The sequence below is a fragment of the Lissotriton vulgaris genome, unplaced genomic scaffold, assembly GCF_964263255.1.
Source record: "Lissotriton vulgaris unplaced genomic scaffold, aLisVul1.2 SCAFFOLD_3193, whole genome shotgun sequence".
In the NCBI taxonomy this organism is placed as follows: Eukaryota; Metazoa; Chordata; class Amphibia; order Caudata; family Salamandridae; genus Lissotriton; species Lissotriton vulgaris.
In genome coordinates, this window is record NW_028254210.1 from 59,624 (window position 1) to 79,813 (window position 20,190).

Here is a 20,190-nt window from a genome sequence, read left to right on the forward strand (position 1 = left end):
TTCTCAAAAGGGGGCTCGCCCGCCGACAAACCACTTTGTAAACCTGGGGAGGAAGGAGGGACCTAAAGGGCTGACCCCGTTATTAGGAGAGTCCCGGCAGGTGCTCCTGACCACTTGGTGATGGGCAGGGTGTTCTTTCCTCACACCTTTCCCTAACACCCTCACCTGTCCCAGAGAGAGAGCAGGAATATCCAGTAACGGACTGTACCCTACCTCTCATGTCAAGACGGAAAGGGGACCTCATCACATTACAACTGGTTTAATAATGGATTGTCTCTGAATAAAACTCCTTGTTTCGCTACTCGAGTATCTTGGCCTCTTACTGGTTATTCACACCATAGTTAAAGGTCTTGCTCATGAAACGTTCTCTGCTGAGTTGAAGATAGGAGCAGCCATCAGTTACTTAACTCAACTTCAACTCCTGCTGTGTTCAAAAGTCAACAAGACTACACCTTTACAGTGAGCTTATAATGATAAATAATTGACAATAATAAGTAAGTAATGTGACTTACCACTGCCCGCCACTGCCACTGGCACACCCCCTTCTGCTGCCGCATCTGCAGACTTGCTGGCCCCAGCCCTAGCCCTAGAGATTGCTCATTTCTTAGATGCCATATACACCTCCCCGTAATAATTGTTTCATAGCAAAATTAAAAAAAACACCACACATATCATTCACTACAATTCGGATACATTACAGACAGTATCTTCTATCAAAAATATCAGGTTGGGCATTTTGTTGGTGGAAATGTTTTAAAAAGCCTAAAGTCAAGACAAGAGACAAGCTGTTAAGGAGTAGCTGGAGCTATTGATTGATGAATCTGATGATTTGAGAAAAAAATTGCATTTGGCCTTGGTTGGCAAATGCAATGGGGCCGTCATTCTCGTACTTCCTCCCAGACATGGTGCACAGTCTTCAGTTAACCACCTGCTGCTAATAATTCTAGGCCTAGATAATAAGAAGACTTTTGGGGTGTCCAACATAACCATTGCCACTCTCTTGTTCTAGTGATTAAGCCTTCTCATCTATTACATACGTAGAATACCTTACTTGGGCAATGGGCATGCAATCGGCACGACATAGGAGTAGTAGTACTATGTGACCAATGGGTTCTCTGAGTATTAGAGTACCACCACTAGGCAGTCTACAAAAGAAAAGAGGGAAAGCAGACTGAAAAAGCAGATGAAAGGAAGCTACAGACAGACTAGTAACCAGAGACAGTTTGACATAAAGTAGAGAAACATGAAATATAGAAAATAAGTAAATAGGATAATGCAGGGATAACAAGAATTTAGAAATGGATACATTGAAGAGGATTTAGAAAAAATATATAAAACGATGAACTTCACATTATTTAAAAAGGAGCAGAAACATTAGGGGAATAACTGTATTTCTGTTAACACCAGGAGGACTTACAGGGGCTAGCAGAGCCATTGGTTGGGGCACTCTGGGAGGCACCTCCAGCCACGGCTCCCGGATCCTCACCTGCCTCAGCCCACTTCTTGCCCCTGGATGCTAATGTAAAACATAAAGACAAAAAAAGATTAGTGGTATTAAATTATATCTTCCCAAAATATATTTGAGAGGTGAGAGAGGGGAAGTGGAGGCCCTTTTTGAGCCCCCTTCAAGGTTGTGGCCACGTTCACTGTGATCTGGAGAACCGTCTCAATCAGGCACTGATAAAGGAGGAACAATAAAGTGAGATGACGATGTTCCACGTTGGAGTGGCACTTTTATTTTCACAAAACACATGTATATCAATAAGGCATATTGCTAAATAACACTCTTTAAGAAAAACCTGGCTTCACTCTGCCAGGAGTATATGCAAGATATCAATTGTTTCTAAAATACTGCGATGCAAACAGAAGTGGCTATCTACTAAAAATATAAGTTTAGTTTAAATTGAAGCTTTAAGAAGGCATTAAAACCTGTTCAAGAAAATACTTTGTCTTCACACAACTTTCCTGAAGAGAACCATCATTGCAGGATTAAGCGCTTAGGCAAGACGAAAATATCACAGGCTAAGATCCTTAAAAGGCACAATTGAATTTTAGCTGGATTATACAGAATACATTTTTATCAGGCCTAGTGCTTTAAAGCATCTACCTAGGGAGAAGAACCCTAGAGGATCTAATGCTAAAAAGGATATTTAAAAATGCAATTAATTAGGTATGGATGAAAAAAAAGCACGTGGGAAAGTCTAGATAGTTAAGAGAGTTTAAGATGCTATCTTATTCGGGAGGGCATCACCTGATAGAGTAGGCTTTGGCAGTCCCAAATCAGATAGTCGGTCGACCGGAGAACCACCAAAAGACAGCTTGGAGAGTTCTGCCTTCTGATTGTGTTGCTGAATCTTTTATACCTGAAATTGCAGAACTGACACTGTCCTGACGTATTTTCTGACGCAGGTGGCTTGACCGCATTGTCCTAGGACAGTGGGGGCGGTCAGGTGTCCTAACAGTTGGTTGGCCATGCTTGACCGCAGAACATAAACAAAGAACATCTTGTCCAGTACATATTTCTAAAAATGTATGTGAGAGCGGAACTTACGCCAGGTGCTAGTATTGCAAGAAGTTGCGGCTTCTTTTTCGGCAAGCTAAGTTTCAAAACAATATTTCAGTAAAAAGTCTCAAGATGTGCCAACTTGTACCAGCTGGGTCTTGTGTACGCGTGTGTGGGCGTTGGTCTTGATGCTGTGGAAAATTACTGTACTTCATGTCAGGCCAATTTACCACGTTGTTTTTCAGTGCAACAGAAATGCATGTTTAACATTATTGTGGGCCTAGTGCATTTTGTTAGCCTAAGGCATGTCTTTTTGGCCTTTGTCTTGGGTCTATAACCCCAGGATTCAGGTAATTTGTGGGATTTTAATTTGCTGATCATACATAGCAAAATGTGAGGGTTTTAAAGCATTTTTTCCGGATTGTCTCGGGTGGTGCCATGTGGGTCCTTTGTGCTCCCAAGGTAGATAAGAAGTGCTCTTTTTAGTGATCAGATGGTAGAGCCTGATTTTAACCCTTCATCATCTCCCCGCTCTTGTTCATTTATGAACACACTCTTAACTGAGTATCTCGGTGACCCTTCATCCAGTTAGGGTTTCCAGGGCATGTCGTTAACATAACACTTAAAGCTGCCTTCGAACTGCTCTTTTTTCTTCGCTCTTTCTCCATCTGGCCTGGCAATTATGTCGGCATATTCTGCACCTGATTCTTTAAGCAGATGCTCGTATTGGGCTGCTGCAGGGCTCTTGCCCAGGATGTCTCTACCTGTTGGAAGTGGGGGAGCTGTGGGTATGCCATAGTGAGTGACAGGTGCTGCTACCTCGCTCATTTCTAATTGTACTCCAGTCCCATCCCCAGGAACCCGATCCATGTCTTCATACTTCGCTACCTGGTAGATCCCTGTGCTAGCATAGTTCTTCCCTACAGCTTTGGTACTTAACCTTTTAATACATTGACTCCCTATCTGAAAGGCGCAACACAGAATTATCATAATCCCAACTATGGGTATCATTAATTTCAAGATTGCTGTGAGCCATGAAGGCATCCAGTCAAGATTGAACCAGTCTGTCGGAATAATGTCCGCAGGGGCACCTCCTTCGTTGGTCATTTCTCTTCCGAAGTTAGTCAACTCCTCAATGGCCCTTGCTATTGATCCGTTATCCTCATCGTTTCCTGGTATGAAAGTGCAGCAGGATTTTCCGATTTGATGGCGCAAACCACCATCTTTGGCAGTAGGCATGTCAAGGAAGTAGCGATGTTCCAGAACCATTAGTCTCAATGGGCGCAGTTCTTCCCTAATTGCATTCAGTCCGTCCCTAGTGCTGTTGATGGCTTTCGTGACCTCATAGCGCGTCACTTCCAGCCAGCGAGCATTAGCCTGAGTTTGGAACATTAGAACTGCCCCTCCGAAGAAAAGCTGGGCCTCGTTGAAGAGGCGGAATTCTTCTGGAACTTTACCAAGGGCCTCAGCTGCGAAGTACTCTGCTGTTCGCCGGTGTCGGTGGAGGAATGTCACGTCACCTGTCATTGGGTGTGACAGTATGTGGGAAGCATTCGATGCCGGCACAACCAGATGTACTTCATGCAGAGTCACCAAAGAACACAGTCCGAGCCACTGAGGAGGTAGTTGGAGATAGAGGTGTTCTCCGCAAGCCCAATAGTAGTCCATCAGGGTGGAGGTGCCGTACTGCATATGGAAATTAAAGATATTCGAATTGCAGTCTGTGTTACGCCCAACAGAGACAGAGCCATTACCTATGAAACAAAGAGAAGGATTTTTTAGTTTAAATGTTTTTTTTATGTTTGTACATTCTTTCCCCACCCTAGGTGTATCTGCTTCCTGCCTCATTCCAAACTTGATCGCAGTTATCCTCAACATCCCAGTCAATGTTTTCTTCCCATTCAGTTTCACCTGCCCAGGGGGGACCTAGAGATGCTGCTTTGCAATATACGTAGTCAGGTTTATGCCACTCATTGTTGTAGTAGGCTCGTGCCCACAGCTGTAGGAGTGTTCTATTTTGGCATGCGCACTCACTGGGGGAATGACCATTGCTCGTCTTCTTCTGTATTAAAAGAATTGCCAATGCCAGGTAGGGGCTCATATTGGCAATTGAAGTCCCCAGCAATGATCAATTGACTATTTCCAGAAACTGTGGGAATAAAGGTATCGAGCAAGGCCAGTGTTATAGATTCTTTCCCAAAGACTGACAGGGTGGGAATATACATTAACAAAGGTTACCCTAAGATTGGTCTGGAACTTAAGTATGACACATAGCAGATCTACAGATGGGGTGGGCACTTTGTCACCGTGCAGCCCAGGTGTGATGCTACCAATATAGATAGGCCCCCATATGGTCTGCCCCTTTCCCCCATTGTTGCCAGATGATTGAATGAAGCAAAACCTAGTCTTAGTGTTTCCTCCCTGGCCCATGTCTCCTGAAACAGGCATATATCGTACTGATCTATGAAAGACCCCCAATCGGGGAAGGCAATTTTGTTGTTAAGACCTGCCACGTTCCAGGACAGTATTCTAATTTTATCCAGCTGCGTAGTTACCCCCTACCCCCCCCCCCGAAGAATCTATGGTACCATGGGCTAGATGGTCAGGAATAGATATAGAGTAGCCACCAGATTCACATAACCGCTTATGTGGTGAGGGATCCTGATTCCGTGACTCCATACCCGCCTCCATAAAGTCTGTGGACTGTCCCTGGGCCTGAGTAGCATCGGATGCGGTCACTGAAGCCTGCGTTCCTGATTTATAATTAATAAAAGCTTCCGGACCTCTCAGTCAATCTACGCCCTCTAAGGGGGCGTACTTATTGGCCACCGGGATATTGAATATGGATGTAACATTAGTGGGCACCAAATAAGGATCCATGCGCCACCTAGCACAGTCCCGGGGGAGGTAGACTTCACCAGCACTTCGTGGGGCAGGGTAAAAAAAATCCAAAGAGAGAGTTCTGATGGCAGATCGATGGTCCAAAGGGTAGGAAGGATAGGTCATCAATCTGTGGACCGCTTCAGGGTACTTTAAAGTAATATTCACACAGTCTTCCGAGATTGTTTTTTTTGTGGCCACCCTACGCACCATCAAAATCTCACCAGCCCTGGTATATGGAAAATGCTTGTGCCTGGCCAACCCAAACAGTATCTTATTTCTAAGATCTAATTGTGACTCATTTACGTTGTCTTTAAGTGAGGGAATGCCTGCCCAGATAACAACATAAGGTGCTGCAGCTGGAGGTAAGTTGATGGTAGGGAGGGGCGATCTTGAAATGAACTGAAAAAGTAACTTATATTGCGCAACTAAAACCCGAAGACATCAAGGCGCCTATCAAGAAAATTTCAAAAAGGCAAAACAAAACTACAGGTAGGCTTTAGCAAATAGCCGAGTCTTCAGAACCTTTCTAAAGGACTGCATAGTGGGGAGGGACTTAATTTTAACAGGTAGAGCGTTCCACATTTTCGGAGCTAGGCTAGAGAAGGCTCTGCCACCCCATTTGGCTCTGCGGACGCGGGGTACAGATAGCAGCGATTTATTAGTGGAGCGCAGATTTCTGGTGGGGGTGTAAGGAGCCAAAGGATCTCTTATCCCACCTGACCTATTTCTTGCTAAGGCCCCATAGGTCAGACACATTATTTTAAAGGAAATCCTGTCCTCAATCGGGAGCCAGTGTAAAGATTTCCGTGCAGAGGTGGCTGACGCACGTTTGGGTAAATCTAACACAAACTTGGCCGCCGCATTCTGGACCATTTGTAAGCGCTGGAGCAGCCCCTTGTTGAGTCCTGCATACAGCGCATTACAATAGTCAAGTTGGTAGCCTATGAGTGCGACCACGACTTGCTTTCTCGCCTGCTGAGATAAATAGTGCTTAATCTTCCTCAGGATGTAGATTAAGCCCCAGCAGGTAGAGATTGTTCTATTCACCTGCTGACGCATACTGAGGGTAGGGTCGATCAGGACTCCCAAATTTTTAGCTATTTCCCTATGTAAGGGGAGTTCCTCCCTATATCCACTCGTGGCTGTATTCGCCAAGTCCCCATTATAAGTTGGATTTGCCCCCAGTCGATGGGTTTGCCCTGAATCCTCCCTCCATACTTTGGGGCAGGACTCTGCCAGGGCTTGCCCAGCCAATTGGGGGGTAACCTTGTCTGCCTTATCAGTAATGGAAGATGCATCTTTAGGGTTTATAGGAACCAGGGCTCTGGCTATTCTGTTCATTGATGGATTGACTGAGCCCCGGTGGGTATCCGGTGGATCTCAGCCCTTGCTTGCTGCCTGGGTAATGGATTTGTATTGTAGCTCTGTTGCTTACTAGCTTGTGTTTTACCCGCGCTAGCCACAAAATTTTGTACCTGTGCATAGAGGGGGGCAATCTCTTACTTTACAATGGCGCTGCATTTGGTGAAAAGATCTGATAGTAGTGCCTGGGCCCAAGGTGGATAAGGTTGTGGCGCCAAGGGCGCATTATTGCTACCACAGGAATTCTCTAGGCTGGGACCATTAGAGTTGCCCTCCGCATTGCCCTCTCCTGCTTTTTTCCCCTTAGGTCCCCTTGATTGCCCTGTTTTCGTTTCTTATCTCTCTTTGTATTTTTTGGTATTTTAACAGGGACAGGGGTAGGTTCTAAATAAGAAGAGGATATTATCCCTGAGTCACACAAGGGGAGACTTTCAATGACAGATGAATCACAGGGGTTTACAGAGTTAATTGAAGTTGTCGTTAAAAGGGGAGGAAAATCGGGGGTAACAGATAAGCGTCTTTCCGTAAGTTCAATTTCCGTAGTGACTACCCCGGTCGCCTTTTGCAACATTAGGTCAATAGCTGTGGGCAGAGTTACTGGGGGAGAATCTGGATTGTTGTGGGACCCTCTTTCTGTACATGCACGCTTCCTTTGGATTCGCACAGGAGCATTGGTTAAAGGCATCATGCAGACAGTTCTGTTACCTTAGTCCCAGGAGCAGGAATCAAGGGGGTTGGCCCAGCCCAGCCACTGCCTTCCCCTGACTGCCACAGATGGCCCACCCTTGTCCCGAGCATCTCCCGGGCGCCGTCCGCGCGCGTCCCGCGTTGCGTGGGGTGGGCGCACTTTTCAAGTGCCGCTCGTCGCGGTAGTGGCGTTGATGCCCTGCGCCTCGCAGGGTCTTCCGGGGGTTGTAGTGCCAGGAGCCGTTCCCCTCACGGTGTCAGGGAGCATCATTAGGCTGCCTCGCTGTCCGGTCATTTCCTCAGCACAGGATTAGCCGTTTCCCTCACGGCAGAAAGGGCAAGGCAAGAGCCCTAGGTAAGCGCGTCCCGCATTGCGTGGGGCGGGCACGTTTTTCAAGTCCTGGTCGTTTTGGTAGTGGCGTTGATGCCATGCGCCTCACAGGGTCTTCTGGGGGTTGTAGTGCCAGGTTTTTTAAATGGGATCACAAAGAAGGAAATCCTGTCCTCTGTGTGTCGATAGCATTTGTAGCCGTGCGTGAGAAGCTGAAGGTGAATTTTTGGTTGATCGTGAGCCAGTGAGTGTACACTAATTAAGCAAGATAGCCACAGCACGTTAAAACATTTGGAAAACTGAAGATGCATTCTTATTTTTTGACATATGTCTTCAGTTTTATTATTTTTGTAAGCACAAGTCAGGCGATTGCTTTCCCTGCTTTATTCTCTTATGTATGTGCACTGTAATGTTCAATGTCAATCCTAACACACACTCCAGGTACCAGTACCAGGAGTGATGATTATTACATTAAACAACAAACAAAATAAATTACAGGGTGTGAAATTGCACAAAGGCACCAGCGACTAATTTAAGTATTTACTGTGTAAACTGCTGTTGTACAATTTTTTCCCACGGCATAGCATTATCTTTCTGTTTACCTTATTGATACCTAGATATTGTGGGGTAATTTGGGCACCTGGTGGCATGAACCAGGATAAATCTTTTGCCTGAAGCAATCTGGGGATCAATAGGCCCAGTAATGGCAATGTCTACTCTCTCAAAGGGTGTTCCAGTGACAGACAAGGAGTGATTAAGGGGTGCTGTCAGCCTCCGCCCTATCTTCCCACTGGCCTGGCAGGTCACACAAGTCCTATAGAACACATCTGAGGAAGTCTTGATCTTAGGCCAAGAAAAGTGGGGAAGAAGCATTTCAAGGGTCTTGTCTTGGCTCAGTTGTCCTGCCAGTGGGATTGTGTGAGCCTGCTCCAGTAGGAAGGTCCTGTAGTATTGGGGGAGCACCAGGGCCCTTACTGTTCCATGCACAGTAGCCGAAGGCTCACCATAAAGGAGTTTGGCATTCCAGTAAATGTGTTGAGTTTCAGAGCCTGCTACTTACCGTTCATCCAGTTGCCTCATGCCCTGACATTTTGTGCACACTCTTTGTGGCCTATAGAACTCTTCCTTGGTGGGTACTCCTTTCACATGCCATCCAACAGGGTCTGGTAGGTCATCAATGGGAGCAATGCCCTCCACAGTGGGCTCTGTGGCGGCCACTGCAGGTGCCCCAACCACCTCACTAGGAATGCATTCAGTGGCTGGATTCCCACGCCTTCTCTCTTTCCCATTCTAAGCAACTGGCTTGGCCTTTTTCCAGGCTGCAGCCCTATTCGACTCGCATCCTGGGCAGCCCTGGACATTTTGGATACAGATATTCTTAGGTAACCCTAACATTTCCAGGTGTACCTTGAGCTCCACTTCCTTCCAGGTAGGGTCTAAAAGGTCCTCACCTAACATAGTCCACAGGCATGACAGGGCTCACTGCAACTTTCAGAAGACCTGAACACCCCCCCATGGAACAAAAGCCACTGGATAGTGACCCTCCCTGTTCTCAGCCACTATACCCTGGTGGAATTGGGTATCACATGCTCTGGGTACATCAGCTGACTCCCTACCATACTCGTGCTGGCAGCTGTATCCCTTGGAACCTCAACACCTTGCCATTGATGGTAACCCATTACCTATACTTTGTATTTTTTAATGGCACATGGAATTTAGGAACCATCTCACTGTCACCCAGGGACAGTAGGGTAACCCCACTAAACTCACCTCAGTCCTAATGCCAACAAAAATAATCAATAAAAAAGGAGGTAAGCAGGCAAACCTTTTGGGGGAAGACCACCCTAAGGCTGACAGGTCTAACACACTGTAAGCCAAGTTAAGAAATCTATCATTGGGTATAAACTTGAGAAAGCATGGAAAAAATCCTGGGCTCCTTCTCCTTACCATGTTCCCAAAACAGGACTCCAGACAAGCTTAAACCAGCACTTACTATAGAAGATGAGAGTCTTTCATAGAAAAAGAGAAGCTTGAAGCTCACATCTAGAAGAGAACACATACATGAAAGCAATTAAGCCTTTTTTTATAGAAAGTTTCATCAACAAACATAGGACCTTTACTTCCTTGTGCAATTGAAGCCGAAAGGGTTCACAACCTCAACCGTAAATGCCAGCACATCTCCAGCGAGGTTGCAAACTCCCCTGGGATCTCCTCTGTGTTCCTGAAAAGCCAAGATGGAGGGCACAGGAAGTGCCCATATTCATACTGGGGGTGTCATAGTCCCCCATGAACTCTCACAGAGGAAGTCTTACAATGCCCTCGTCTGGCAATGTCTGTGGAAACATGCTAGAGACAGATCTGCAAGGTATATGCGTGATGTAAGTAAGTGAATGAACATAAAATGTGTGCATCATATGCACCTTATTATATTGCAATGAACATTAGTTATTTTTAAAATAAGTTTTATATGTGGCAGATTGTATATAATATACATAAACGTACAAGAGTGTGTGTGACATAATCATAACCTGAGATATACAATTTAATAAATATGTATTCATATTAGGGATGTGCAATGCTTCCTAATCCGCTATTGAATTTGTGTTATAATTCCAAACCACATTTTTTATAGTATGTGAAGTTTGCAGATGGTCTCCAACTTTAATCGCAATTACCTGTTCGAGATGTATAACACATGAGAGAAAACATTTTGAGAGAATTTTCCAACAAACCCTTATTCTGGAAAACGGTTACACTAAAAGTTGAGGGGCATATTTATGAAAAAGTCATGAAGTGCAGCAAATCTCCTTGGTGCACTGTGGGATAGGGAAAGGGCAGATATGTGCCATACTTGACAATAGATGGTGCATTCCTGTCTTTTCCCTGCATTGGCGCACAATGTGCTGCCTAGCACCAATGCAGGAACTACTGCACCATGGTGCAATGGTGCCTGCATTGTAAGCAGGATTGTTTATGTGCAGATGCGTGCAGGAAGGGGCACTTTCCTGCACAAAAACAATCCCCTGAGGCATTTTCCTCTTTCTATGTGTGCTGCAGAATGCAGCACACATAGAACATGCCAGAAAGGCAGAGCTCAATTTTTGTATCTTTCCCTATGCCATGAACAAGTTTTAAGTGTTCCATTCACTTCACTCAGGAAGGGCAGTTACTCCAACCCTTTGCTTGAGTGCAACTCCAACCATTACTACAGTGGAAAATAGTTGAATCAGAATTTGTGCTTGGCGAAAGCTCCTAAGTTTGTCGACATTACATGTGCAAGCCAAATTATGCCTTGTGCCATCTACTCCCAGCCCCTTGTGCAGGGCTGGGAGTAGTTGAAAATAATATCAGCAATATACATCGTAAATTCACTGTTCTTCTCTTTTTGACAGGCGATTCTAGTGTGGTCTCTGATAACATTTGATACACCAATGTATGGTTCCATTAAATATCCTGTCTGGGGGATTATGACAGGATGGTGCATTCTCGCGTTCTGCCTCCTCCCAATCCCACTATTTGCTATCATGACAGTCGCTACAACTGATGGAAACCTGTGTCAGGTGGGTGTGGAAAATAATAACAGGTTGTTTTATGAAAACTAGATTTTTTGAAGGAAGAACTATTTACGTCCAGGCTTCTAGGTTTAAAGTGACCCGAGAGGACAATAATGGCTTCTTTGTGTGATATTGGTTTTTAGCTGAACAACAACTTGTAATGCTGTCTTCAGAGCAGCTTTGATGATGACTGACTTTAATGACTCTTTATTAAAAATGATTGCAATACATAAGCAAAACTTTCAATATCCTTTTCCATGCATCGGAAGGCCCTGGTCGTCCAACGTCACAGTGGGCGTATGCGTTGGGCAGCCCGGACAGTCCGAACTGCATATGTGTCATTATTTTCCGCACCGCGGCGGAATATCCGCCGCGGCGAAGAGGTTAACGAGTGGAATTTAAAACTAATAAAATCTTGCCAGTGACATAAAGTACATTATGTAGTCATTACAAATATTAGACAATGAAAGCCAGAGTAACAGTCGCTGCCCAAATACAAATATAAGAAAGCCAACAAACATAAGCACCAGGCGGTAACCTTTGACTATCCCATGCCAATGCTTGTCTTCTATTGAAAGGCTATGAAAGCAATAACTTCTTTATTCTTTATTAACTTACCAACGGAACTCTACAGTGCAAAACACGGAACTCCAAATCAGGAAGATGCTGGGATTCTGAGGTCCTACTTTTGATGATGCACTGTTTCACAAATTAGAATCCCTCTAGCCTTAATAAATAGAAATACCAACGTAAGACAATTCGCAAGGAGCCTCATGTTTAGACAATAAATGCTCCTAAAAATGAGCACAGCTGAGTACATGACTTGTATTGCAAATAAGACATGTTTACATCACACAGATGTGTTACACGTTTTTTGGCTCAGGGAGATTAGGTGATTTGCCCTGAAGCCCAAGGCACAGAGGTAAGGTTGGGATTAGAGCCTGGTTACCCAACTGCAAAGTCAACACCTGTAGCTGCAAGCCATGTCTGCTTCCTCTGACAGTTATATGGCTATTTTATAACAAGATCCTCAATGAAAAATCTGACTTGAGCTCAACCGACTTACTCTCAATATAGTTCATTCCTCCCCTAAACTCCTCGATGCCAAGGCTACCAAGGCCACATGTATAACAACTACAGTTGCCCAGAAAGTACCAGCAGAACACCGTATCTTTAAAGCCTGGGGAATTAACACCACCCCTCACCAAACCCCAGGATACCCGTCACCTCTACTCGCCCTCATAGAACCGTATCTACACAGGTGCACCAATTCAGTGCTCAGAGGGGCCCTGAGACATTCACAGCAACAGAGGGCAAATTAGATGGTGGATCAACAAAGATAGATCTTAAGCAAGACCACCACCTTGTAGTAGACCTTGAGGCCTTGGGTCAATCACCAGAACCTTAATCACCCTCTCTGAAGCACAATGACTATTCATACAGCAGGAAGGCAGCATAAGATCCAATGATATCGCACTTTGCCTATGCTCATGGAATGTTAATGGCCTTTCAACAAAAATATGGGATCCGGAATTCCAAGGGTATCTCAACTTATTTGACATAATCATGGTGCAGGAAAGATGGCTTGCTGACCCACACCATCTACAAGGCTTCATGTGCTTCGCCACATCGGCTGTAAAGGCCGGCAAAGTCGGCCACCCCTTAGGAGGGCTGGCAACCTACGTATCCACGACCAGCATAGCATCAGCAGCATTAGTTGGCTCTTCTTCAGCAGCCGCCACAGCAGTCAAGGTCACCATCTCTCTCCCGGGAGGACAAGATGAGGTATTAGTCAACACATATATCCATCCAAAACATAAAGCCAAAGACTCGGAAAAGCTAATAGGCCAAATAACAAGCTACATAACTGAGATGGAAACCCAAAACTTTTCTGGGGATCCTAAACCAATACCTCTTTGGCACGTCATGGGGTAAGGAAGCCCGCATCCAAACCGTATCCTGTAACATCCCGACTCAATGTGCACCGTCACATGGAAGCAAGAGCTGCAAGGACTGTCATCTCCTGGAAGACTTTGAACATCTTTGCTTTAGGGCTCTCAATGGAAGTTTCCCTGGAGACTAACCCCTGTGCCTTCATACTACTCCTCTTCCACATTCTCAACATTAGACTATACTTGTGCAAGCCTCTCGCTGTTTCCCTGTATCCTTGTGTTCAGAAGTTTGGACAAGGAGAACAGCGATCACTGACCACAAGAAACTTTGGGGCATGTAAATGAAGCCTTTTTCGCGTTCACAAACAGGCCGATCTTCAGAATCAGCCCGTTTGCGAACAGGAAAAAGCCTTTTGGGATGTATGATCCCAAAAGGCCCTCGCAGAATAGGTAATCGCGAAATTTGCGGTTCCCTATTCTGCAAATGCATTTAAGGTATCACAAATTGCGATTCCTTAAGTGCAATTCTGGAAGCACCCAAGTTGTGCGATTTTGCCTTTAGAAATCACAAATTACCACCCACTTTAAGAGGGTGGTACTTTCCGATTCCTTTGAAAAATGCCCTTTTTTCATTTTTCAAAGTGCCATGTGGCGCACATACCTGCCCTTAGGGCATATATGTGCACAACATGTGCACAAATGCCTATTTCAGGGGTGCAATAGTGTGTCCTTTTGACATCCTTGAAATTGCATTCGCATTTTCTGAGTACCTAATGGGTATTCGCAAATTGCGAATGTCTTCCCATTCATTCCTATGGACCTCCAGGCCCATAGGAATGAATGGGAAGGTATTGCTTAATTGCGAATCGCAATGAGCGATTCGCAATTAAGGAATACGTAGGAATCACAATTAATATTGCAAATCCTACATTCATTGCCGTTTGCGAGTCCTTAATAGAGAATTAATAAAAATCGCCATTAAGGACACGCAAAACGCTTTCTTGATACATTTGCCCCTTTCCTATTAGCAACTGCACCTCCTTGTATCCTTCGGCTCCATTTATACCTCAAACACTAAGAGGATCAAATGTGCGGCATCAAACGTGGACTTCCTGTCAACAACAGCAATTGAGCTTTTAGAGTCACAAGCAAAAGGCATAAAGGGCCACATAACTAACTGGGAATGCTTCACTGCTACACTATTAAACCTCTGTGCCTGCTCATTCAAAAAAGACCTTTGCCAGGCACCTGGCCAGAGAAATAGGATCCCGAAAGTACTTAGGGACCAACTAAAGTATCTAAAAAAATTAGTAAATGGCACTCTGGGATCTTCGACTTCTCCTTCGACAACAAAAAAACTCGCTTAAAAAAAAATAATGGGGAATTAATAAAGATCAAGAAGAGGCAATTTGGGCAACGCTCCTCCACGATATCAACCACAAATATAGCGTTTGCTTTTGGAAAACAGTGAACACTATAATCCACCAACAGCACAAGGGTATTTCTTCACATTTCATAGAAGAAACTTGGCCATCATTTTTAACTGAGCACTACAATCATCAAACTGGGGGAAACCGAACAATCGACATAAATAGATTGACACCGAGGGAACTCTTAGGAGTTGACCTGAAGGAGGCGCCGGCACCAAAGGAGGCGCCGGCACCAACCTCGCCTGACACAGATTATACACCTGTACACGAGGCTAGTATCTCAATGACACTTTTAATAAAGAAAGAAATTGCTAAAGGGAGAAGAGAAGAGGCTCCGGGTCCGAACAGTATTCCACCGGCATTGTTCAAACAGAGGGCGACTGATGGGCAGGTACCTTAGAACCTCTATTTTCGGAAGTCAGATCATTAAGCAGAATATCAGAATCATGGGAGGGCTCTATGATTGTACCGATTTACAAGAGTGGTGACAAGGCCTTGCGAGGCAACTACCATTTGGTGGCACTGATTGACGATGAGGCAGAATATTTTACGAGCACCGTGCTAGAGGATCTTACATCCTGGGCAGACACCAACGAGATAATACTGCTAAACAAGACAAGTTTCTGAAAATTGTTGGGCACAACAACAAATATCCTTGCAGTCTCTCTACTCATTGACGCAGCCAATATCACAGACCCATCATTACATCTGTGCTTTATCGACTTTATCGCTGCCTTTGATAACGTTGAGAGAGGAAGACTGGGGGAAGTTGGCCCAATGGGGAATTCCACAAGCAGTTTCAAACATTTTGTCACTTCTTCACACAGATACTTAGGTCCAGGTGAAATAGGGAGCGGGGACTCACCTCTCCAGAAGATTTCCTACAACCAAAGGCCTGAAGCAGGGCTGCATGTTAGCACCCACCCTGTTCAATCTATTCACTGCGGACCTCCTGCAAGCACTCAACATCTGCAATTCCTATCCACCCAGGCTAGGAGGCAAAATATTGACCAATCTCATGTATGCAAATAATAATAATAATAATCCACAATTGTTAAGCGCAAACAATCACCCGTAAGGGTCTCCAGGTGCTGGGGGCTGTGAGGACGATTAAGCGAGCTATTGACCAGAGTCACATGGTGCTGGGCTAATCTGCTGCTGGCGCTGGGGATCGAACCGTGACCCCATATTCCAGCGTCAGTCGTCCTGGCCGCGGCGCCAAACCTCTCCTGATGTAGTCCTGCTAAATCACACCCAGGTTGGCTTGCAAAATCTTCTAAATGAAATGCTACAGCGAATAATCTAAAAATCAACTTCAGGAAAATAAGGACAACAACATCAACAATAAAAGGAGTCGGCAGAGGAGCTGGCATCTTGGTGGTACACAAATAGAATCAAGAATCGACTACAAGTACCTAGGTGTCATCATCGACAAGGAAGGGTCTTTTGTCTATCTGAAAGAAGAAACTAGGACAGGGATGGTTATAGCAATAACAATGAAAAACCTTCATCACAACTGATGGCGCCCACACTAAGCCCACTCCTGAATAAAGCACAGGTCAAACTACTACCTACAATAACTTATGGCAGCGAAGCAATGCTGGGCAGAGACACCAAACTACTGGACAGTACCTTAGTTAAAGCGTACAGAATCATGTTCATTCTCCCAGACTACACCTTGCCAGCTCAAATAAGGCTGGAGTCCAGCTTACTAAAACAACCCCTATCCAGGCATGGCACTTACATCATTTTCTGGAACAAGATCAGATCCTCCATCTCAAACTCCTTAAACCAACTCTTATGGCAAGAACTCCAGCAGAGGGATATCTCTCCGGTAAGAAGCTATCTACAGGAATCTCTGGAAACTGCTGGGCTCTACAACCTCTGGAAAACACAGCTTCATTATTCAACCTTCAAGAACCTGGTTTGGAAGTCTGTAAAATGACTCTCATTGGTGGAGGATAAGGCTACCTTCTCAGCCGGATCCAATGCCTGGATGACCCTAAATACCCATAAAATGCTTGCACCTCAAAAATATTTTAATCAGGTTATCCTAAATTACAAAAATTATAATGTCTTAGGCATCGCCTGGGCCTTCTCCCATGCGCCCAGAACCTGCCACCCTGGCAGAGGGTGCCTACCCAAACTTCTTGGAGCTTGTGTGACCCAAGAACAGGAGACATTCTGCATTATTGTGTACCTTCAAGGAGCTACTGCAGGAAAGGGTACAGCTGTTAAAGGCCACCTCCAAACAGAGGGGTATTTGCTCCGGGAGGCAAGCAGTGCTGGCATGCTTTGACTCAGGGGCCTCACAATTCAATTGTAGATTGGTAACATCTCTTATGCTAGCCAAATGAAAAATGCCACAAGCTTCCATCTGCAGAGGCATCCAGGCTTCCAGCTGAAGATTCGCCGGGAGTCCACTACGCAGTGTGCATAGGCAAAGAACTCGGCACAGGGACTTCATGCAAAGACCCCGATTATTAACGACAATGTCACACTTGTAACTTTATCAAGGCAAAGAACTCGATTCCAGGAGACTTTTAAAGGAAAACCGTCACGCTCTTAACATCATCAAAGTAACACTCTAAACTGCTCTAAATACCGACCATGGCATTACTTGTATATAAGCGCACAGTGCACTGTATTTTTCTGCTCTCCTACATTCCTGCAGTAGACAGACTCAGTTATTTTGAAAAACAAACTCAATCTAAGATATAATTGAAGCCTGACTGAGTAAATCATTTTGGAGATGCAATTTTAGAGACCTTCTTTCTTTGCTCTCCCTTTTTTTTCCTGTGCTCTGTAAGCACCAGCAACCAATCGGGCATCGGGCCGAATGCAAAGATGCCGATTTTTTTAAAGGAAAATGCTGCTCTTTTTAAAAACCTTGCAGCAACCATAAAACGGGTCACAATGAGCCATATTCTGGACGCCTCATGCCTGCTAGGCTTCCCTTTCAAGCATGTATACATTGCACTGCACTTTATTATGAGTATCAGGCTGAGTGCAAAGAAACGTTTTTAATTTGAGAATGCTGCTCTTTTTAATCACATCATAGCAACAAACAAAGCACTTTAAGATGTATTACCTTTTATTAGTTCCATGCTGACTAGGTGTTATTACCAGATATGAATGCATTGCACCGCACTTTACTGTGTGCATTAATGGTTTTATTGGTGTGTATCAATAGTTTTATTGGTGTTTTATTGTATTAAAAGGTTTTTTAGTAACTATGTAAAAATAAATAAACTGAAACTGAACAGACTTCAGAGCTTGTCAGGGGCGTCTCCTCCATTAGGGTGGAGGAGAGTTGCCCCACTGCATTCTCGCAGGGCGAGAAGCAGAAACATAAAATGGTATTTTAAATACCATATTATGTTTCTGCTTCTCGCACTGTGAGAAAGCAGGAGGGTATGCCTGGTTGGGGGTGGGCAGGTGGGCGGGTCACGGGTAGTGGTTTGCCCAATGCTGTGGGCCCTGACTGATTGGTCGGCCCTCTGGGGCCGTCCAAACCAGTCATGCACACGCTCTCCCTTTTCTCTGTGTAGGCTGCATACAGCCTACATAGAGAAAATGGCCTCCCTATAGGCACCCGCCTGGGTGCCGTCCCCAACAATCACAATGCTGCAATGGCTCAGGGGAAGTTTGGAGGCTGCCAGGACCTGAGGCAGTGCGGGACCCAATAAGGTAAATTTCTTAAAATGTTTATTAAACCCGTCCCACCAACTGCGACTGGAGATTGTACAGTGTGAAGCCACAGGCTAACGGCATTCCTTGCTTGCCGATAATAAGGTGATACAGGCCATCTTCTGTTTATGCAAAGTCAGAGGAAATCGGCTAATGGCATACAAGCGTCATCTACAGTAGGTCACCAATTCCACACCATATTGAAACACATTCTTGTTATACATTCCAGTGGCGTGGCAGTGATGTTGTGTGTTTTGTGGACCAATATAAAAAAACTTCAGTGAAAATGAAAGTGTTCAGTTAATTAACGCTTTGATAAAGGTGCGATAAACGAATTCAAAAACATGAAAAGTAAGAAGCAAGTGCTGTCAGTATTCTATGCAATAGACATGCATCTCTAGGAAAAATAAAAACAAGTCAACACCTGCTTGCGTGCATGATTCTCAACACATGATCACCCAGCAAACACATAACCAAAATATGGGACCTTCTGTGCAGTGACGCACCAGACATCCTCTGCATCTGAGAGACCTAGCTCCACCCCTCATAGGCTCCCGGCATGGCTACAGCAATCCCAGAGGGCTACAAGTCATTCGACAGGAACACCTTTACAAAGCCAGGAAGAGGATGCGCTATCATCTTCAAGGAACACAGCAAATGCATAATATTCACAGAGAACGCAACCCCATTCAAACTGCAAATCTATAAAAAAATTCACCCTGAACAGAACCCTTGCCTAAAAACAACTGGATCCCGGGCCATCTTTACCAACCTCATCACCACCGTCGTTGCTCCACTCACCATTGACTCACCAAGCTAGTTTCAGAACCAACTCACACTGCATGACACACACTAAATGCCAGCTTCACTACAAGTGACAGCATTAAATGCAACTCCACCACACAGCACACATGGACCGGCCACTCCATTATCCACTTCCAAGTCAACACACCTCAAGTCAACTCACCAAGCCGCAGCTGGAGCAAAATGACAGCAGCAGATTGGCTCAGCACCCTCAGCACTGATCAGCCTAGCCCCAGAGACAGCAGCAACAAGGAAACAACTGGATCAAGAACTTAGCGTACTCCCTTGCACTCATCAAACCCAACAGGCATAGTAGATCTAACAAGCAGGCCGAGGCACTAAACAACACTGTAAACAGCTAGAAAGGAAATGGAGAGCCAGCCACGACACCACCAACACAACTATCTCCAAGGCTGCACTTAGACACTATCACAAGCAAATTAGAGACACAAAGAAGCAAGCATTTGCAATGCAATAGGTCTCGCATTAATTAAGTTTGAGCTATTGGCATTGCTAAATATTGCAACACCAATTGCAACAAAAGTCTATAAATTGTAGGCACAAAAAAATGTGTATTAATTTTTGTAACAATGGTGGCATGCTGCGCTTTAGATGAATATGTTTAAAAGTAAAGTGCGCCATACTTTGATTGCTATATTAGTTAATAATTAACAGTTAACAATTGATGTGTGCACGGATGGCTGGTGGTGTGTGTACCTGTAGAAATTGTGCACTGATGGCTGGTGGTATGTGTGCCTGGTGGAAGTGTGCACTGCCAGCTGGTGGTGTGTGTGTGTGTGCCTGGTAAAAGCGTGCACTGTTGGCTGATGGTGTGTGTATGCCTGGTGAAAGCGTGCACTGACGGCTGATACAGGGTAGTTAGGGAGTAGTTTACTGACTACAGGTGAACACCTACAGACACCCCGGTGCAGGTACCTACCTGTGCACTGCACACAGGGCAAAGTGGGGAGACAGGTAGGTGGTCATTTACTGGCTACATGTCAACACCCACGGACATCCCAGTATAGGTACGTGCCCGTGCACTGCATACAGG

The 20,190-nt window shown here is 45.0% G+C and overlaps 1 pseudogene; it reads right to left on the bottom strand.

Annotated features, from left to right (window-relative positions):
• Positions 1–2,992: 2,992 nt before the first annotated feature.
• Positions 2,993–4,477, bottom strand: LOC147659641 (syncytin-2-like; annotated as a pseudogene).
• Between the last annotated feature and the right edge of the window lie 15,713 nt (positions 4,478–20,190).